The sequence below is a fragment of the Anolis carolinensis genome, chromosome 5, assembly GCF_035594765.1.
Source record: "Anolis carolinensis isolate JA03-04 chromosome 5, rAnoCar3.1.pri, whole genome shotgun sequence".
NCBI classification, from domain to species: Eukaryota; Metazoa; Chordata; class Lepidosauria; order Squamata; family Dactyloidae; genus Anolis; species Anolis carolinensis.
Genome location: NC_085845.1, coordinates 37,996,616 through 38,006,034, shown reverse-complemented (window position 1 = coordinate 38,006,034; position 9,419 = coordinate 37,996,616). Strand labels below are relative to the sequence as shown.

The window sequence follows — 9,419 nt, the reverse complement described above, 5'->3', positions numbered from 1 at the left end:
CATAAACGGGCAGACAGAACGTTGGATAAACGAATATGTTGGATAATAAGGAGAGATTAAGGAGAAGCCTATTAAACATCAAATTAGGTTATGATTTTACAAATTAAGCACCAAAACAACGTTATACAACAAATTTGACAGAAAAAGTAGTTCAATACGCAGTGATGCTATGTAGTAATTACTGTATTTACGAATTTAGCACCAAAATATCATGATGTTTTGAAAACATTGACTACAAAAATGCGTTGGATAATCCAGAACATTGGGTAAGTGAGTGTTGGATGAGTGGGACTCTACTGTACTTGTTTCTGTAGGTATTGGGGTATTGGGGTCAATACTACCCAAATGATGTTTTTCCTGGTCTGGTCTATTTCTTCTTAATTTTCCCTGGTGGCCTGTTTTAGACCCAGAGTAGAAGATCCCCCCCTGCTCTCTTAGCACTTTCTAATATAGTTGGCCCCATGTCTGCCTCATTGACTTGATTCCTCCTTTCCTTCCTTCTATTGATGCTATCTTGAATGGGAATATGACCTATCCCACATTATATTTCTGGGGAGAGGGGAGGAAATCCTGACCCTACCACACTTCAAACAGGTAGGAGACACTACCCCAGTGTATGCTGGCCATGGCTGGATGCAGAGGACAAGGGAGCAACTGCTATGAGGGATGTAGCTGAATAGCCTGTCGTTCACCAGGACCATTGGCTATCTGAAAGAGTCCTCATCAGTGGAGGAGACACATGCCACAGGGATCCCATAACCCCATTCCCAGATATTCACACATATAGTACAAAATTCTACAGGAAGAAAGTCTTTTTTCCATACAACTATACGCATCTAGGGACAATTATGTGCAATGCAACATCTGAATTGAGGCTCCTAGTGTGAACCTTTTACTACATATATTATCAAGGAATGACATTACTAGGGCTAGACTCCCAAGTGTAATTGTGTTACAATGTGGTCTCACACATCTCTTCTATGATAACAAATTTGTGGGCACAGTCTCGATATCCTTGATTGCGTAAACAGTGTCCTTTAAGTATTCAACCTTGGTGACCAAACACTACTTAAAACAAGATCATCCTTTGTTCAGTATTGTAAAAAAAGCATAATTACACCAAGTCTTGTTCTTTCAGGCCTCTTCAAAAATGTGTTTCTCTAGTTTGAGAAAAGTACACTTAACGAGAAACAGCATGTTATGATTTAGACACATGTCATAGATGCCAAGTTATCCTGAGTGGATAAAATCCCTGCCATGATTCTGCAGGCAGAAAATACTTATGATTGTGAACATTTCCAAATGGAAGAGGTTGACTTGTAGCATGCCATAATATTAGTATTGATCCTGTTAGCTTAAAGACCTCGAAGAAAGAAAATGCAGCATGGCAGGCAAAGGTGCTGACAATACAAAATGGAGGGAGCTTTGCAAGCATAGAGCTGAGGCGCAATAAAACTCACAATAACTCAGAGAGACTGGAATCATAGACAAATAAGTGGCTTATGAAATTCAATTTGGTAAAAGAAAAAAAGCCCCAAGGTAAAGAATCCCAGGGCTAAACAATACAAAAGAAAGCTAAAGGATAGAAAAGCATTTGCTGAAATGGCTATTATTTTACTATTCACATCCAGGGAAGGTGTTTATTATAAATTAGAATTTTGAGAAGTATCCTAGCAGCACTAAGGAGTTCTATTTCAGTCATTGTTTCTAAATGTCAAAGCACGGAGCATGAGAAAGAGGAGACAGAGGAGAAGAAAACTGGGGAGCAGGCAAAAATGAAAGAAGTAGCAGCCATCTCAAATATTGAGTTCTTCAGCATGTTCCATATTCCAGAAAGAAGAGATGCTGAAAGAAAGAAGACTACACTACGACAGCACAGCCTCTTTGCAGTCTCCCAGTCAAGAGCTTCCAAATAACAGACTGGGCATGTGTCCCCCTTTACAAGAGGAGATGCCTTCCTTATGCCTTCTGTGTCAATGGATGCCCAAGTCTTCTTTAAAGAAAAAGAACTATAAGAAGCAAGAGCAGGAACCTTGAATTTTTTCCATCAATCAACAGCACCTAGACTGCAGACTGAACATTCATACAGGTTACCTGGTTACAGTTCTAATCTGTATAGTGTGGTGTGTTTTATTTCTGTTTGCGGTAGGGAGTAGACCATGTGCTCTTTACGATGCTGTTGGATTGTATTTCTCAGCACTTCTTATTTCTGGTTATGCTAGCTAGGGATTTAGAATCCAACAGCATCTAAAGGTGTGACAGATTTCTCATGCAGAATGCAGAAATGCGAAATGATTTCACTTGCAGAATCTGTCTTGGATGGTAAGTACCTTTGGGCTCTTTGTTTAGATCCAGAGTGGGATACATGCAATCCTCCAGGTATTATTGGATTGTACATCCCATCATTCATAGTCTAAGACTATGATATTGAAGTCTAACAACATCAGAAGGATTGCATTTAGACACACAATTTAGATTATACTGATTATTATTATATCTGCCTCCATGCCTATATGCACATCACACTTGAGTATTTATCCACTTTAAATATGGTTTCTGCCTCCTGAAGAATTCTGGGGTTTGTAGTTTGGTGAGGCCAAGGACTTGTCTGGCTGAGTTGTTTAATGATCCCATAGAAAGCAGTGTTTCAAAAAGGAAAAGATGTCAGTTTCCTTTAGTGTAAGAGCTTAAAGGGAACAATAATATGGAAAATGATGTTTCAAAAAGGATGTCTGTATTTAAAATGTATGCTGGTGTCCTTGAAATGGTTGAGTTAGAAAGGGGAGGAAACAATCCTGTGTGATGGGGGTGAGTAAATATTTAAACCCCATGAAATGCCTTGAAAAGATTATTCCATCCACTTCCCCCTGCTTGTGGGATGAAGTTCTTAGATACTAGGCTTGTGTATTTGTATAGAATCACTATCCATTTCTGTTTGTTTCATTTGTAAGCCCCCTGGGCACCTTTCAGAATGGGTGTTTTTGTTCCGCATCCAAAATAACGAAAATGTTCAACCCATTGGCCACTATGGGTGGATTTCCCTAGGCTTCCCTTCCCCTCAGTTTTAGGGCTAGAGGAGTGAAAATCACCACACGTGGAGGGCAAATCTACCACTTTTAGCCCACCAAGTTTTATAATGGTTGGGTCATCTTCAATTTTTAGGGATTTTTTTCTTTCTATAAATAAAATCACCCTAAAAACATTCCCTCTTTCCCCCTACTGGCCCCGTCCTCTCACTTCTCCAGGCGCAGCAGCCGGAGGGATACAGGGCAAGGCACAATTCCTTCCTGCCAAATGTCAAAGATGCTCCACACACCACACACACAGCCCAGTGCCCAGACCCACTATTTCACTTCTTCTTTAGCTGGCAGCAATGGGGGGGGGGTTTCTCCTCACCTTCCCATCATTTTTTGCAATGGCATGGTTTGTCTTGGAGCTGCCACCTTGGGTCGTTGCTTGCTGCTGCTGCTGCTGCTGTATGACTGGGTGCCTTTTTCTACTTCTCCTCCATCTCTCGTGAAAGGAAGGTGCCTCCAGCCTTCCTTGCAGGAGAAGGCTAAAGGGGGGTGGGTGGGTGGAGGAACCTTTTTTGCATGAGAAACAGAGGGGAAGGAGAAGAAGGCACCATCCAGGCAGCAGCAGCAACAACCCAAGGCGGCAGCTCCAAGAGCTGAGGAGGAGGAAGGAGGAGAGGGCCTTGGTTGCCACGCACTCTCCAAGGCATTTTCAGGAGGCTTCCCACTTTCAGATAAGGAAGAGTGATGACCCCCTGGAAGAGAGTAAATGAGGGTTTCCTTTTTATTTGCTTTGGGATTAATAAAAAAGATTAAACAGTGCTCTCACCTGAAATGAAAGGAACAAAAGGAATTAATGAAATGAGAGAAACGAGTACTGCACGCACCTCTATTAGATACAGTAACTCCTATCAGTTAAGTTACTAACCTCATTCTATATCCAGATTTCTCACCCTATGTTTAACTGGCATCTTTAACTTTCATGGACTATATAGACCATCCTGATCATCTCATCTGATTCACTGTGACAGAAATACGTAATATATTCCTACTGTTAGAGAGACAAAGAACCACATATATCCCCAGGCATAACCTTCAGGTAACATATGTATGTATCAGTGATTCTAGAAAATATCTGCGAGCGTTATGCCTGCAAGAGTTCATTTTTTAAATTCCCTTTAGTTCCAAGATGTAAAGTAAGATAAAGATGTAGAAGTTAAATAACATCTAATAGTTGGGTACAGTGTCCATTCCTAAGAAAGGAGTCCATTCTCTTTGATAACAACATCAGTGTAATTCAAATATAAAAGAAATGCATAATTGTAGAAATCCAGTTAATCCCTCACAAAAGTTAATTTTGAGAGCCTGTCCTCTCTGCTGTCCTAGGGAGGTTTTCAAAACTGCAAACAGTACGAACTCTCATTTTTATAGTGATATTTCTAAATTGATAGGTTGTAAGATTTTGAAGAAAGCATCAAAGCATTGCCAGTATTTGTGCCCTACAAGTTCAGAAACTAAATGATCAAAGAAAATCGGGCCACTTTAAAAATGTCATAACTTGAGAGGCCTGATTTATTACAAAGGAATATTTCTGTTAGTGAGCAAGGATGACACCAGGCTTTGATGTGGCATAGCCTGCTTCGAGGCCTCAAGGCCCTCACAGGTGCTAGTGATGTCACTGAATTTGATATTGGAATAATCTAGAGCAGTGGTTCTCAACCTGTGGGTCCCCAGATGTTTTGGCCTTCAACTTCCAGAAATTCTAACAGCTAGTGAACTGGTTGGGATTTCTGGGAGTTGTAGGCCAAAACACCTGGGGACCCACAGGTTCAGAACCACTGATCTAGAGGCAAGAAACCTCTAGATTTGAGGGTCACATTTGAATCCCACCCACAGCTGCACCATGAAGAGCTGAAAATGAATGAATATTGCAAAGAATGTTCAACTGCAAATACCACCAAACTTTACCAAGATTCCAAAGTTTGGTGACAACTGCAGTGCAACTCTCTGCTGCATCATCATAAAGCTTTACAGACTGACAAGAGAAAAGGGAAGGAGAGAGGAAAAGACTATAGTTTGCTGAAACTTCAGATTTTATAAGAAACATTGAATTATGGGTTGACAAACAAGGAAATGGAAGCCACAAAATATGCCAGTGGGACTACACAAGGCTCATGGTGCATCTACACTGTCAAATTAATACAATTTGACACCACTTTAACTGCCATGGCTCAGTACTATAGAATCATGAGAGTTGTAATTTTGTGTGGCACCAACACTATTCGGCAGAAAAGGGTGAAGCCTTTTTTAAAAATACATCTCCCAAGATTCCACAGCATTGAGCCTTGGCTGTTGAAATGGTATCAAACTGCATTAATTCAATGCTGTAGATGTACCCTATGCCTCACTCACATTGGCCAAATCAACAAGAGTGAATTTAGAATTCTAGATGATATCCAAAATATATTAATTAGTTATGAATTAATGGGCTTTTTTATACTTATATTAAGCAGTGGAGTCACAAGGCTTCCAATAACAAGCTTAAAAAGACAAAACACATTGCCAAGAGAATTGGAAGGTATCTCTTATCGCAGTGTTGGGAAACCATAACCTATGAACTGCAAGTGGTCTTTGAGTCTGCCCAGCACAATTTTCAGATTAGTTTTGCCCCACAACCATGTCAAACCACCCCATTCACACACAAACACAAACACACACTGTAAAGTGCTGCATTCTGCCATTCCACAACCTAGAGGACCCTGCCATAATGCTTTTTTTCACTGTATTCAAGTCCTATGAGGCAATTGGAAACAATGTGATATCATTACCAGTACATGTGGATATATGAATGTGACCTATTTGAGGGAGATGTCAAAGTGAAAACCGACCCTTTCCTCACATGCACCTTATTCTAACCTGAGATTAAAGACTTCCATTCAACATTCAGATTGCGATCACCCCTAGATGTTCAAAGAAAACAAGAGTAAAACATGATGAAACAACTCATATTTGCCTCACTTACTATTTTCTTTATATTGCTTACCCATCATGGGTCATTAACTATTTTTAATCACTCTTTTGAAATAACTATGTATTATAACTTGGGACTATTCAAGCCTAGCAGCTTTCCTCAATTTAATGGCTTAATTAAGCAATTATTACATGTTTACATGAGCAGACCCTCTTAGCATTGCTCAAAATGCTCACACAAGTGAAGGCAGCTCATAAAAACAAAGATTTCTTCACTTGTACTTGGGTCCACCTTAGAAAAAAATGTCCTCCCAGCATATGTGGCATCAGAAAAGCCAGGGCTTTTTAAAAGCTTGAAAATATAACATTCTACTTTTTTTTTACATAATCACTTTGCATTTATTTTCAAAGATCAAGATGATTTAGTCAAGCATGTTCTAAAATATCAATTACCAGAAGTGATATTTACTAGCAAACCTCTAAGCTTTGCTAGGATTAGAAACCCTCAGCATGGTGCTTGTTCTCTTTCTATTTCCCTTTGCCTACCCTTTTTAAGCTAATCTTTTCTTCTGTGTACACTGGTATTCTTATGCCCTATACCAGTTTTCCCAGAGTTAAACTGTCTTTTCCATCTCAACCCAATATGGTTGCTTCTCTCTTCTGTTTCACTCTTGTTGGACCTCACTTACGCTTTTTATTTCACTTATTTATTTATTCCTCACATAATTGATAGTCTGCTCTTCTCCAGGGCTTCCAGAAAAATGAAGTACAGTACTCTGCCATCACCTATATCCACAGGAGATATGATCCGCAACTTTGGGCCCATCCAGGCAGGCCCAAAACCCAGGACTGTCTCAGTTTTATCGAAGGCATCCAAATGATACCTCCGGTAAAAAAGAATTAATTTGGAACAAACTGGGGTTTCCCCAGTTTGTTCCAAATTATTTAAACACCTGGTAAGATCCAAATCTTATGGCAAAATCCGAGTCTTACCAGGTGTGGGCCATGTGTGGATTGGACCCAGGGACCGCATCACACTATTCCCGGGCCCAATCCACGCAGCCATCTGTTTTTTGGGCTCCAAGAGCCTGAAAAACCAAGAGGGCACCCAGCCCCTCCCCCCAAACCCCAAAATTCCCTGTAAAAAAGAAAATAAAACTTACCTGACCACCATAATGTTCCTAGCGCAAGGAAATGACTTGCCAGAACACAAGGGAGGGGAGGAGGAGGAAAATCCTCAGCCCCTTTCTACACTACCAGGTTATCAAAGCAGAAAATCCACATTATCTGATTTGAACTGGATTATCTTAGTCTCCTCTGCCATATAATCCAGTTCAAAGCAGATAATGTGGATTTTATACAGCTGTGTAGAAGAGGCCAGAGTCTCTCACAGGAGGGAGTTCCACAACTTGGGAGCAGCTACCAAAAGGTCCTTTTCTATGCCCTCTTCAAATGCACCTGGGATGATGATGAGGTTAAAGTGAAGGCCTTCCCACAAAAATGTTTAAATTCAGACAGGCTTTTAGAAAGCCCTGGCCTTTATTTCCTTTAGCCGAATGGTTCTCAACCAGGGGTCCCCAGTTGTTTTTGGCCTTCAACTCCCTGGTAAACTGGCTGGGATTTCTGGGAGTTGTAGGTCAAAAACATCTGGAGACCCCAGGTCGAGAACCACTGCTTTAGCCTTTCCACCACTTAACTCTCCTCTCTTCCTCCTCTCAGACCACTTCCACTCTGCCCCTATATCCCAGGATCTAATCCCAGATTATCTGGCAGTGGAGACTCCTATAATCCAGTTTAGAGCAGGTAATTTGGGATCAGATCCTGAGATATGGAGTAGTGTAAAAGGGATTTCAAGCACCAGGAATTTCTCTTCTAGGGTTGCCATAGCCTAGTACTCCATAATCAAGTATCAGATTGCTATGTTGCTCAAATTATCTGCTCATTATGCAAATCATGTCATGGAAATTATACTGTTTTCTTGTGTGTGCACAATAACCTTTTCAACTCAGAACAGTAAACACATCTTTTGTTGTTGCTGCTATAGGCCTTCAATGAATTTTGGAGTTATGGCGAACCTAAAGGTCTTCTAGGTGAGATGTATTCAGAGGGACTTTATCTTTGCCTTCCTCTGCATCCAAGAAAATGTGATTTGTCCAAGGTTAACCAATAGGTTTCCATAAGTATGTGGAGATTTGAACCCTGGTCTCCAGAGTCACTCACCAGTGATGGCCCTCCAGGTGTTTTGGACATCAGCTCCCAGAATTCCTGGCCATTGGACAAATTGGGGAGCACCAATGTGGCCAACACAGCCAGTGATTTCAGAGAGAAGAGCTCAGAAGAGAGACCTCATTGGACTATAAATTTCCAGAATGCCACATTGAACATGCTGGCTGGGAATTCTGGTACTTGCAATCCAGTGATGTAACATTTCAAAGGAGCCTGGTTGATCAACTATGGAATTAGAACATGGCAGAAATTATGCAGGTTTCCAGATGTTGAACTGCGCATCCCAGCAGCCCTAGCTAACATAGCTAATGGGGAAGAATGCTGGGAGCTGCAATCCAACAATATCGAAATGGCCACTTAACTTCCACAGCTGAATTAAAGGATCTGAAACATTTTGAGAATCGTCTGCCTTCACAATTAGCAAAATGACCAACTCAGAACCATTTCTCATGCTGCAAAACACAGCATTGTCTGCTTTTTAATGATACTAGTTATGCATCTGTATAAATCTCCGAAGTATTGCTGCTACTGCAGAAGGAAGCAGATGAAATAAATGTCCCCAGAAAGATATATTTTGAGAACCTGGTAGTGGACTTTGTCTTCCCTGTTTACGATCACTCCATCTCACTGGCAGGTATGAGTAAACATGACTAGTGCAGGGGATATTTGTGAAGCTGAGAATAATAATGACTGACATCCCTATAGCTTCTTTCATTCGAAGCCCTCTCTAACAAGCTTCACATAATATTGATTTACAAACGCTGGACCCAGACCTGCAAACACTTCGGCACAGGAGTAGTTTGACATGCCTGACTTGTGCCATCACAGTCAATGAGACCAGTCGTGTTGATGACTACACATATGCTGCAGTGGATGGGGCATTAAATTAAAGAGCCCATATGTCTGAGACAGCATTTGAGCCTCTTAGAAGCACAGGAACCAACTACCCCACAGCAGATCGTGAATGAAACTAACCAGTCTTATCCTCCAGGGATCATACAGAGGGTGATTTTATAATTACACAAATTAAATGAGCCTTAAAATATGGCACCATTTAATTATACTGCCCTATCAGTACCGCCATTGTATGACCTTACACACATCTATGGAGTCAGGCAGTGCAAAGCAATTTAATACTCTTGCTGATCGCATATGTGGGTGAAGTTTGAGCCACTCTCGGGAAGAGAGGAAAGATGGACCATATATAAT

General features: G+C 40.9%; 1 long non-coding RNA gene across 1 annotated transcript; it reads left to right on the top strand.

The window, feature by feature from the left end:
• Positions 1 to 1,185: 1,185 nt before the first annotated feature.
• Positions 1,186 to 8,780, top strand: LOC134299779 (uncharacterized). The gene is made up of 2 exons (XR_010007038.1): positions 1,186 to 2,089; positions 8,029 to 8,780. It is a non-coding gene; the product is annotated as an uncharacterized LOC134299779 (long non-coding RNA).
• Positions 8,781 to 9,419: the final 639 nt, after the last annotated feature.